Source organism: Triturus cristatus, chromosome 5_2, assembly GCF_964204655.1.
Source record: "Triturus cristatus chromosome 5_2, aTriCri1.1, whole genome shotgun sequence".
Classification (NCBI taxonomy): domain Eukaryota; kingdom Metazoa; phylum Chordata; class Amphibia; order Caudata; family Salamandridae; genus Triturus; species Triturus cristatus.
Window position 1 is genome coordinate 963,731,273 of NC_140588.1, and position 13,615 is coordinate 963,744,887.

A 13,615-nucleotide genomic window follows, 5' to 3' on the forward strand; every position below is an offset into this window, starting at 1 on the left:
TTTTTTCCTCTTTCAGTGCGTGCTGCATGCTACAGCACGCATTGAAAGAGGAAAAAGCCTCTTGTGATTGTTTTTGTGCAGGAAGGTGTCCCTTCCTGCAGAAGAACAATCTCCCCACCACGCAGGCATCCTTGCAGCATGGTGCAAGGGAGCCTGCGCCGGCACATGGCTGCAGTTTGTGCGCCAGTGCTGGGGAAGCATAGAGATGCGACATATTCTTGTAAATATGTCGCATCTCTGTGCTTCGAAACTAACGCAGCACGGCGCAGCAAAATTACTTGCTGCACCGTGCTGCGTTAGTTAGTTATAAATCTGCCCCTCTGTTTCTACCACTCCTCCTCTCTCCATCACTCATTTTCCATCTATGTTAATTTTTTAACCTTCTCCGTCATTCTCCTTCCCTCACCTTCCCTAACTGTCACTATCCTTTACTCATAGTCACTCCTATTCTCCTACTTCACTTCCTCCTGTCTGTATCTCACATCCCTTCACCTTTTCGCATTCTTTCCTTCACTCTCCCTAACTCTGCTTTGCTCATTGAATTCCTGACTCCCTTTCTCTCACTCCAGTTTCCTAAATCCCTCCATCCCCTCACTCCCCATCTCTCACTTTCTCTTACCCCCTTTATTAATCCTCATACCTGTTATCTCACCATCACTCCACTTCTCTTAGTTTCAATCCCTTTACCCTGCTGTACTTCATCCGCTTCGTCTGTTACTCCCTTTTCCTATCTCCGTCCCTTACTCCCCTTTTCTCACTCCCCCCTCCCTCTCTCTCCATTACTCACTGCCATTCCCTTACTCATTCACTCTTCTTACCTGTATACTCTACCCTTAGTCCTTTTGTTGCAGTCAGTCTTTCACTTCCCTTTCATGACTGATTATACTTTCCTTTTCTCACTCATTCTGTCAGTCCTTTCCTCCTCTTCACTCAGTGATTTCAATCATTTCAATCATTCATGTATACACTACACATTCATCCAATAAAATTACAACACAGTATATTAGGAATATAGCTCTTCTTGGAGAAGTGAAGTGAGTTCTGAAAAGAACTTTTTTTTTGTCTTTTTTGTTTTGTATTTTTTTTTAGTTTTCTAACAATTTTGTATTTTTTTTTTTTTTAGAGCAGCAAAATAAAAACCAGGGAATGAAAAACTGTTCAACAGGAACCAAAAAAAAATTGGAAAAAATTATGGGGTGGAGCATGTGTGCTGCTGTATTTTGTTCTCTATTAAGTTGATGCTGCTCTCACCATAACAGAGAACAACATTGCACCGTATATGAACCTTCTGGAACAGAGGGTGGATATCCAGAGGTCTTGAAGCAGGTGAATCTGCGGCCGCAGATGATGTGCTCGGCTGAGCTCCTGGAGGTTTGTCTCTTGTGGCTCTTGTAGATTCACGAGCATTAGCCACAGGATGCACTTTTTGGAAATGCCTCAAAATAGAATAAATACTAAAGGAGTATTTTTTTTTGGATCTCCTCTAGATAAGATAACTCCACAAACAGTGCATGTGACTTTTGGGGCATTCACCTTCTTGTGGCCCTCTGGAAAATTAAAGAACTTCCATATGAATGAGTCCTTTTGTTTCCTCTGGCTTGGTGGCACAAAGGTCTCCTCTTCACTCTCTGTAGAAGATTGCTGTTCTGCCATTTTCATGTAGTGGAAAAGCTGTTCAGCTCCTTCTCCCAGGAAATAAGAAGAAATAATGAGGGGAGTGGGTGTGGTGTTTGAAGATTCTGCAACTGAAACTACTATGAACCAATGAAAAGTGTTGTTTCGTAATCACATGACTTGCCATGCGCACACGGAGCACGCACGCATGCGCGCACGGAGCACGCACGCATGCGCGCACGGAGCACGCATGCGCACACGGAGAAAAAGCCTAAAAAAAAAAAAAAACAGTTTATAAGTTTATGGAAGATGTTAACTATGCTGTTCAACTTTATCCAAATAAAAAAAAAAAGAGCTGAGCCATTCCATATTACAGGATACAGTCAATCTATAGCTATATATATAGGTAGTTTATTGTAAAATATATATATAAAAAATATAATAATACATACATAAATTAGCATTTAAAAAAACTTGCAAATTCGGTAAAAAAAACATAGGTTTCACACACGTTATAGTTAGGAATTAGCATTTAAAAAACCTTTGAAATTCACTGAAAAAACCATAGGTTTCACACACGTTATATTTAGAAATTAGCATTTAAAAAACCTTGAAAATTCACAGAAAAAACCATAGGTTTCACACATGTTATAATTAGCTGGACATTTCACTCGTACAAAACCATTGAGTTATAGGTAGTTCAGCTAACTATAACTCGCGCGCCCGCAATCCACTGCTGATGACGTCACATATTACATCACTCATGACATGGTCAGTGACATCACTCATGACATCACTGATGACATCTCAAATGACAATGATTTAGACACTAGCACTGATCAGCGCTAGTGCTTTCCTCAGTTCATAGCACATACTCCAAAGCAGGGAGTAAACGAAGGAGCACGATTTACGCCTTTAACCTAAAGATTACCTTGGAGCTGTGCATGACTATCATCTAAATCATTGTATTAAAGTCCTGCCTCATAGTTGTAGCACGCAGATTAACAAAATGCAATATGATGAAATTACGAAACTTACGGAGACAAAAGCAGATACCTTCGCATACTCCAACGAGGAGTCCGCAAAAATATATTCACTCATTCAAGAAGAAACCTTCACATATACAACAACTAAATCCAAAGATCAACAAATGAAACAACTGTTGTACCTGTCACGTAAAATCATTAACCAACGACTTCACGCAAGTACCATGATCAGATATCATAAAGCGTCTAGAATCCCAAGGGGACTGAGAATACTGCTAAAACCATCACTATGCAAAAATTCGAAAAAATTTACAGATAAATGGTATGCAATCCTGAATAAATGCTCCCTGGACCTTATCCTGTTGATAGTTGAAGAATTGTCTCAAATACTGGAGGAGCTTGAGAATGATTTAACCACAGTAAAAGAAGAATTAGGTAAAATGATGACAACTGAGGAACTCAACAAAATACTAGAGGACACCAAAACACAACTGGCAAAACACACGGAGGAGGTCAATGAAAGAAAACTGCGCAAATACCGTCGCGATACCATCGACTATAAGTTAAATGAAGTATATAATTGGGCAGAGGTATATGCCAGAAAAAGACAAAACCGCCCATATACACAACAAACTGATACTTCTTCCTCTGATACAGATGGCACATCAGATGCGTCCGGAAAAAGACCTACTAGAGCAGCACCTACAGCTACTGCAATCACTTCAGCTCAGCCTTTTTTAGGAGAAGGCCCCAGCGAAGGGGACGACCGAGGAGGTCAAGACGAAAATTTAGATCAAGTGAAGGAGAAAGACCCCCCACAGACCAGATATATGATGTCCAAGAAAGACAAGAAGAAGACCAAGACAACCTAGTCATCAATATTTCTGATATCCACCTAAACAGATTACAAATGAAAATTCTGCAAAAAGGTACGTCATTCGTCCCCACCGCCCATACTAACCACCTAGAAGTCAATATAAGCTTTTTTAAACTGATGAGAAAACTCAGATTGCGTCATTTTTTCTCTAACATAGTAGGAGAACAACAGGACCAACAACAAAGTAAGGAGGATTCCCTTAAAGGTCTCACTACCACCAGCACCTACATGGCTCCCATCAGCCATAAAACTTTGGATTTGTTCGAACAACTGGTTAAACAAGACTTAGGTAAGATCAACTATCGCAAAAAAACTAAAAGTAAAAACCTTACCCAGAAAGAACTAGCTATTCTCAAAAACATATATATATATATACCAATCTGTATTGAAGATTGAGTGGATATATAACTGTCTGGATGAAGGATTTAGTAGCTGTCTGACTGTCTGTTTAAGTGAGTAATTAAAAGTGTCTCACTTAATACATGGATTAGTAACTAAACTATGTGAATGTGTGCATCACTGTCTCTGTTGTTGTATAACATGCTGCATCAGTTGGTCACTAACTTCATGAGTGTGTATATTAGTTATTGATTAGTTGGGTTAGTATTTGTATGGGACACTGAGTTTGTGTGTGGTTGGATGGGGTGTGTGTAACTCTATGCATAGATGTGTGAATGGTTGTAGGAGAGTAGGATCTGCACTTATGTTGCCCCCACTTTTTTTCTGATGTATACACTGGTTTCTGGCTATAGTCTGGCTGGGTCCCTGCTAATCAGGGCCTCAGTCTCTCTGTTCTCTCTAAACAACTTTGAGTGCATACTAGATGCACTAGTGATTGGATACTGTGGTACCTTATGAGCCCCTAGTACATGGTACCCTAGGTACCAAGGGCATAGGTACTTCACAGGCCTACCAGGGGCTGAAGCATGTATTATGCCACCCCTCGGAAGCATACTAAATCTGACACCACAGGCCGGCTACTGCAGCCTGGGCGAGGTAGTGTTAGCACTCCTCACTGAGGTATAGGTTCCTACATCTCACCATACACAAACACATAAACCTATCAGTCACCCCTAAGGCAGGCCCTATCAATCCTGAGGGCAGGGTGCTTGGTTTACAATGTGAGGGGGTGCCTCTGCATGAGCAGGGCCCCTCTGCAGCTGGCAGGGTCTATTCCCTGTCACTGTTTGTGGATGCAGTTAAACCATATACTCGTAAGTGCATTATAAATGCTAACTTTGGAATGACTGCATCAAAATATGTCGTGTTTGGTGTCAAACAACTTGGAATCATACCCCCACATCAGTCCATGATGTGGGGGCATGATCCCACCCTTCTAGAGGGGATGACATGTGCATACTGTGGTAACACGGTAGAAATCTGAAAGAGCCCTGGCATCACAAAATGGATGCCACCAGCACAGACACTGGGCTGCCCTCCTGCTGCTGACTTAAACTCGCAGTGGAGGAGGCACAAAAATAGGCATCCTGTCACAAGGAGGTGTCACCACCTTCCAGACAGGATTTAGTGTATTGGGGCTGGGTGGGTGCACTCCTAGGGTGCTTTGAAGTCCTGCACTGGGGGAGCAGTAGGCTCCTCTGTGCATATGCCTGCTCCAACCGGTTCAGGAGCTACCTGTCCCTGCTCTGGCGTGAAACTGGACAAAGGGAAGTGGGTGTAACCACCCCCTATCCTGACCCTCCCAGAGGAGTGGTCCTAGAGCTGGTCCTTCCCCTATCTTCAGTATAAGATAGGAAACCTTGCCATTGCAAAGTAGATAACCCTGGATGACGCTTTACAAGAAGAGTCTTGGTCCTTCGACATTTCACTACCTTTGGAAGACGGAAGAATCTCCCTTGGAGTCAAGGAGTGACTCCCCTGCTTGGCAGGCACCAAAACTTGAATCAATGGTCACAAACTTTCCCGCTCCCGGCGGAGTCCGAAGTCCCTGCAGCTCCGGAAATGGATTTCCTGACTTCTCAATGGCCATTGTGAGTCCCCAGCAGAGCTGAGGAGAGTGGACTCCACGAGTGACAAGGAACAGCAATACCTGTGTACCGTGCACTATTGTCGAGTGCAACCCCTTCACGACAGTCTACAAACTTGTGCTTTGGACCACTTGTGGCCCAAGCCTCCAGCAAGTTTTGCAGTGAAAATCAGAGGCCTACCCCATCCAGAGTGACCGTGGGCTCTTGTGAAGTATTCCCTCAAGAGGCATCTTCGTGATCCCTTGCCTGTTGACTTGTGGGTCCCCCGAAGACTTTCTCATCAACTAAAAGGGTTCCCCGGGTTGCTCCAGGCCTGCCCTCACTCACCTTTGCTGGGTGAGTCCCTCAGATCTTGCTGGTCTGCACCATTGACTAAATTCACTTTCCACAAGACTTGCTGTTACCAAGGCTTGTTGGCTCCAATTCAGTTGCCGACACCACAGTCAGCTGCAGACGTTATGGGACACTCCAAATCCAGCTGCTGGTCATCGTCAATTTCTCTTGGACCTCATGGGCGAAGAGTCAAAACACCCTTGATCACCTGAAATCACCCGACATCCGTGGGCATCCAGTTTCCTGGCCCCGGGTCACTGGCAAGTGACTGTGAACACTGTCCCTTCAATTTTCAGGTCATCTTCATCTTGAATCCAGCCTTGGATTCCACCGGACACTTCTTCAGTCTTCGCAAGCAGCAAATCTTCTTTGGTCTCCATAGAACACAGCGACGCGACCCGACACCAAAAGACACCTATGCACCCGGCTTCCCTGGGTGAGGTAACTCATGCACTCCGGTGCCTTAGTGTGTGCTGGCCCTAGAATTACTTACCTTGTAAGTGGCTTGCTTGTAGACTTCCTCGAAGTACCCTAAAACTGTAAAAATCAAACCGCGACTTGCTCCATTGTAATCAATAGGGAACCCACGGCTGGGTTCACAGACTGCATGCGTCTCCCGTGTGTCTGTTACTTACCTGCTTTCACTGCAGTAGTGACGCCCCAGCGATTCTACAGGCCCTAGGCCTTGTCATTCTGCAAGTCGACTTTCCTAAACCTCCTTTTTTAGTATATTGTCTGGTACGCCCCTAGGGCCCCAGCCATATTTGTGCTTAACTTATTGTGAAACGTTGATATTTGAATATGTTCCTGGCTTCTAATCTCATAACGAGATTAGTAGAGTGTGTCTAGAAATAAATACATATATATTTGATATATATACCTGTGTGGTGTCCTTTCATTTGGTAATTCAAGAGATTATAAGGTAAAACAAGCTGCTTTACATTCCTCTGAGACTTAGCCTGAAGGCTGCTCTCCACAGCTACCACTAGGATAGCTTTCTTTAAAAGATGGTCTTAAACCTATCTACCATAAGAGTCGAATTGGACTGGTGCAAGGTGGCCACTATAACTAGTGACCAGCATATGCCAGGCAAACTTCTCACAATGGTTGATTGACTAGGTGTATAGGTTTAAGAGTGCATGTGGAAACAGTTGTTTGGGTGACTGAGTGTATTCATTTGTGTGTTGGTGAGCGAATATAAGTTTTAGTTGTACATCTTCAACAAAGTAAAAAAAATAAAAGTCATTGTATGTGAGAGTTGCTGTATATAAATAAGTATGTGTAAGAGTCAGTGATTGTGAGAGTAACTATATGAATGAGTGTATAATTGTAATGGTGATTTTTTAACATATTAACTATGAGTTACTATGTGTTTGAATAAATGAGGTGTTGTTGGATAATTGTGTAAGTGAGTGAATGTAAGTGTGATTAATTTTTTTCATGAGCGAGTAGGATGACTGCATAACCGACTAAGATGACTGCTGATGTGTCAATGTCTATATATGTGTATAAGTGCATTTGATAGTGTTCTATTAATTAGTGACTGCATGTATAAATGATTCTGTTGTTGAATGGGTAGTTGTGTGTGTAGACTTAGGAATCAGAGAGTGGGTATGTAGTGACTGGTATTGGTGTATCAATGGTTTCAAATATGGTACTCTGTATTTTACAGTAAGTGATGAAAGGTTATACTAGTATATGATGAGGTGTATCAGCTTGTTACGTGGATGATGTCATCAGTGATGTCATCAGTGATGTCATTTGATATGTCATCAGTGATGTCACTGACCATGTCATGAATGATGCAATATGTGACATCATCAGCAGTGCATTGCGGGCGCGCGAGTTATAGTTAGCAGAACTAACTATAACGGAGGAATTTCTCTGGTTTTGTACGAGTGAAATGGCCAGCTAACTATAACACCCCTGCAACCTATGATTTTTTCTGTGAATTTCTAAGGTTTTTTAAATGCTAATTTCTATCTATAATGTCTTTGAAACCTATGGTTTTTTCAGTGAATTTCAAAGCTTTTTTAAAAGCTAATTTCTATCTATAACGTCTCTGAAACCTATGGTTTTTTTCAGTAAATTTCAAAGGTATTTTAAATGCTAATTTTTAAGTGTGATAGTAGTTATACCTATTTTTTTGTACTGATTTTCTACAGTTTTTTAACTGTTCATTTATAAATATTTTATTCATTAAATAACATTAAATAAAATTTTCTGAAAATTGCAAGAAAAAACATGAAAAAATTATTTTAATATATTTATATTATTTTCTTTAAAAAGATTTTTCCCAAATTTTTTCGGAGTCACACACGGTGGATGCGCGGATTCTAGCCCCTATTTTAGAAAAGTCGTGAAGGATCCGCGTACGGTGTGTGACGGCTGCGTGTTTTTCAGTTACATCATATACATTTAATATTACGTGATGTGCGCGATTGGTATGCGACCACTCCGAGACTCCTGCTCCCACACATTCGAGACACATGCACATTACGGTACGAGATGCATGCGCGGTGGCGGGTCCCACGTGATGTCATATACGTGCTGGGGCGCGCTGGGTGCGCAACTCCTGCACAAAAATGTTATGTTCCAAAATGATATGTATGTGTCTTTAATATACATATTAGGGCAAGAGATTATCTAAGATAGTCATAAAAATAACATATTTGTACTTACAATAAACCTATATTATTTTTAAATATATTTTCGCGAAGTCGGGTGCGTGCATCGTGAGTACAGAGAACCAGGTCAGCAGAGGTGCTGTAGAGCCAGAGAAACCAGGTCAGCAGAGCCGTTGTAGAGCCAGAGAACCAGGTCAGCAGAGCTGATCTAGAGCCTAAGAAGCAGGTCAGCAGAGCAGCTGTAGAACCAGAGACCCAGGTCAGCAAAGCTGCTCTAGAGGCCGAGAACCAGGTCAGCAGAGCTGCTGTAGAGCCAGAGAAACCAGGTCAGCAGAGCTGCTTTAGAGGGAGAGAAGCAGGTCAGCAGAACTGCTTTAAAGCCAGAGAACCAGGTCAGCAGAGCTGCTCTAGAGCCAAAGAACCAGGTCAGCAGAGCTGCTTTAGCGCCATAGAACCAGGTCAGCAGAGCTGCTCTAGAGGCAGAGAACCAGGTCAACAGAGCTGCTGTAGAGCCAGAGAAACCAGATCAGCAGAGCTGCTCTAGAGCCAGAGAACCAGGTCAGCAGAGCTACTTTAGAGGGAGAGAACCAGGTCAGCAGGTCTGCTTTAGAGCCAAGGGACCAGGTCAGCAGAGCTGCTCTAGAGCCAGAGAACCAGGTCAGCAGAACTGCTTTAGAGCCATAGAACCGGGTCAGCAGAGCTGCTTTAGAGCCGGAGAACCAGGTCAGCAGAGCTGTTGTAGAGCCAAAGAACCAGGTCAGCAGAGCTGCTCTAGAGCCTAAGAACTAGGTCAGCAGAGCTGCTCTAGAGCCAGAGAACTAGGTCAGCAGAGCTGCTGCAGAGCCAGAGAAACCAGATCAGCAGAGCTGTTTTAGAGGGAGAGAACCAGGTCAGCAGAGCTGCTTTAGAACCAGAGAACTAGGCCAACAGAGCTGCTTTAGAGCCAGAGAACCAGGTCAGCAGAGCTGCTTTAGAGCCAGAGAACCAGGTCAGCAGAGCTGCTCTAGAGCCACAGAACCAAATCAGCAGAGCTGCTTTAGAGCCTTAGAACCAGGCCAGCAGAGCTTCTTTAGAGCCAGAGAACCAGGTCAGCAGAGCTGCTCTAGAGCCTAAGAACCAGGTCAGCAGAGCTGCTCTAGAGCCAGAGAACCAGGTCAGCAGAGCCGCTGTAGAGCCAGAGAAACCAGGTCAGTAGTGCTGCTTTGGAGGGAGAGAAACAGGTCAGCAGAGCTGCTCCAGAGGGAGAGAACCAGGTCAGCAGAGCTGCTCTAGAGCCAGAGAACCATGTCAGCCGAACTGCTTTAGAGCCATAGAACCGGGTCAGCAGAGCTGCTTTAGAGCCAGAGAACCAGATCAGCAGAGCTGCTCTGTAGCCTAAGAACTAGGTCAGCAGAGCTGCTTTAGAGCCACAGAACCAGGTCAGCAGAGCTGCTTTAGAGGGAGAGAACAAGGTCAGCAGAGCTGCTTTAGAGCCAGAGAACCAGGTCAGCAGAGCTGCTCTAGCTGACACTGACTGGCACTGACTGACTGACACTGACAGATTGACACTGACTGACACTGATTGACTGACACTGACACTGACTGACACTGACACTGACTGATACTGATTGACTGACACTGACTGACTGACAATGACTGACACTGATTGACTGACATTGACTGACTGTCACTGACTGACTGACACTGACTGACTGACTGACACTGACCGACACTGATTGACTGACACTCACTGACTGACACTGACTGACACTGACACTGACTGACTGACACTGACTGACTGACACTGACACTGACACTGACTGACAGACACTGACTGACTGACACTGACTGACTACTCTCTACTACTCTACTACTCACTCTCTACTACTCTCTCTACTACTCACTCTCTACTACTCACTCTCTACTACTCACTCTACTACTCTCTACTACTCTCTCTCTACTACTCTCCACTATTACTCTCTACTACTCAGTCTCTACTACTCACTCTCTAATACTCTCTACTACTCACTCTACTACTCTCTACCACTCACTCTCTACTACTCTACTACTCACTCTCTACTACTCTCTACTACTCTTTACTACTCTCTCTCTACTACTCATTTTCTACTATTCACTCTACTACTCTCTACTACTCACTCTCTACTATTCACTCTCTACTATTCACTCTCTACTACTTGGTCTCTACTTCTCCCTACTACTCTCTCTCTACTACTCACTCTCTACTACTCACTCTACTACTCTCTACTACTCACTCTCTACTACTCACTCTCTACTACTCACTCTCTACTATTCACTCTCTACTACTCACTCTCTACTACTTGCTCTCTACTACTCTCTACTACTCACTCTCTACTACTCGCTCTCTACTACTCTCTACTACTTACTCTCTACTACTCACTCTCCCCACTATTCACTCTCTACTCACTCTCTACTACTCTCTACTATTCACTCTACTACTCTCTATTACTCTTTACCATTCACTCTCTACTACTCTACTACTCACTCTCTACTACTCTCTCTCTACTACTCACTCTACTACTGTCTACTACTCACTCTCGACTACTCTCTCTCTACTACTCACTCTCTACTACTCTCTACTACTCACTCTCTACTACTTACTCTCTACTACTCGCTCTCAACTACTCTCTCCTACTCGCTCTATTACTCACTCTCTACTACACTACTACTCTCTACTACTCTCTACTTCTGACTCTCTACTACTCTCTCTACTATTCACTCTCTACTACTCTCTACTACTCACTATCTACTACACACTCTCTACTACTTGTTCTCTACTACTCGCTCTCTACTACTCTCTACTACTCACTCTACTACTCTCTAATACTCACTCTACTACTCACTCTCTACTACTCACTCTCTACTACTCACTCTCTACTACTCCACTACTCTCTACAACTCACTCTCTACTACTCACTCTCTACTACTCTACTACTCTCTACTACTCTCTCTCTACTACTCACTCTCTGCTTCTCACTCTCTACTACTCTCTACTACTCACTCTCTACTACTCTCTCTCTACTACTCACTCTCTACTACTCACTCTCTACTACTCTCTGCTACTCACTCTCTACTACTCTCTCTACTACTACTCTCTACTAATCTCTACTACTCCCTCTCTACTAATCACTCTACTACTCACTCTACTACTCACTCTCTACTACTCCCTCTCTACTACTCACTCTCTACTAATCTCTACTACTCTCTACTACTCACTTGTGGTCGTGGGGGTGTGGCGGGCTGGAATAACAGACGAGGAGGCCAGATATAGTGGGCTATAGTGCGTTTCTTTAATATACACAAGTTCCAATATAGGGTTGAGAGTCCCGGGAAATGGGGTGATGGTTCTCGTCTCGGTCGTCGCTGTCGCTGCTTCTGGTACGCTTCCCTCTCTTGGCGCTCTTCGGTGGTGGTAGACCGGGATAGGTGTTCCTCGGAGGACCGAAAGAGAAACAAACAGAGGAGCCGTCAGTCCTGCAGGGACTCTGCGGAAGATACCGTCCCCCGAGACCCACAATGTGATGAAGAGGAAACGGACCGTGAGGGGGGGGAACAGAAACGGGTCGAGGAGGGAAAGGGCAAGACTTAGTGCTGGAAGGGGTGCTCTGAAAGGGTTCAGAGAAAACAGGACTTATATAGTGTAAACAGTGCTATATAGTATTTACAAGGTGGTTGGGCGTGACTGTAGAAGTGAGGGAGTCTATATACAAGGGGGCTTATGGTTTTACACAGCGTAACTACTGAGCTAGAATATGGGGGAAGGTACTCACTCGCTCCGCCGTAACTCTCCTTTGAGTTACGGCCGCTCTTCAGCTACCTCCGGAGGACTCCACCAGTCTTCCGACCATTCCTCGAGGTCTCCACTTCCGTCTTCTCCTTCCTCCGTATCGCCAGTCGAGAGTTCCTGCCACGATCTTCCGACGCCTTCCTTCGTCTCAATTCCGCCTTTTCTTTGGTCGTCCACCTGGGAGGGGGAGGGACTTCCGGGGTACCGGTCGAATCCTTCCGGTCTGTCGTCACATCGGATTGGACCCTGTAAGAGAGAGAAGGGCGGGGTTTTCGTTGTCACGGACTCTCTGGAGATCATGTTGTTGGGCGTGTCCGGGAAGGGAGAACTCCGTAAAGGAGGTAATCCGGGTGGTACACGGGAGGGTTTGGGGTTCGGAGAAAAGGGTCCCTCACATCCCCTTTCCCTAGGTGTCTTTCGTGTACGGGGTGAGGACATGGGATACCGTGATAGGTAATCTGCGTTTCCTTGTTCCACCCCCTTTCGGTGGAGTGTGGTGAACCTGTATGGTTGTAATGCAAGGAACCAGCGAAGGACCCGGTCGTTATGACCTTTGTTTCGAGCCATCCACTCCAGGGGGGCGTGGTCGGTGTAAATGGTGAATTCCCGACCTTCTAAGTAGTAACGGAGACTTTCCACCGCCCATTTAATAGCCAGGGCTTCTTTTTCTACCACAGCATAATTTCTCTCTCTGGGAAATAACTTCCTGCTGAGGTAGAGAATGGGTTTTTCGTTTCCATACGGGTCTTTTTGTGACAACACCGCCCCCAACCCCTGTTCCGAGGCGTCCGTCTGCAAAAGGAAGGCTCGTGTATAATCAGGACTCACTAGCACGGGATCTGAGGTCAACGCATGCTTAAGATCGGAAAAAGCCTGTAGTAACAAGGGGGCGGGGTGTCGGAGTAGGGTCTCAGTGTCTGTGTTTTTTTTCAGTAAGTCGGTGAGCGGTGCTGCCCTTTGAGAAAAGTTGGGCACGAACCTCCAATAATACCCTAAGAGGCCTAGGAAGGCACGGAGGTCTTTTTTCGTTGCAGGAAACGGAAGGGAACGGATGGCTTCAGTTTTGGTCTGTTGGGGTCGTATGAGGCCCTCACCTAGAAGGTACCCCAAGTAGTGGACTGTTTGAGCAGCTAGGGTGGTTTTAGCGGGATTGATCGTAAATCCGTATGACCCAAGAGAGGAGATGACTTTGTGAAGGTGGTCCAAGTGTTGTTTCCAGTTATCGCTATAGATGACGATGTCGTCTAGATACGCCCCCGCGTACTGGGTATGGGGTCGTAGGATGTGGTTCATGGCTCGTTGGAAGGTGGCGGGAGCACCGTGTAGGCCGAAAGGGAGGACCAGGAACTGGTATAACCCCTCAGGAGTGGAAAACGCTGTTTTCT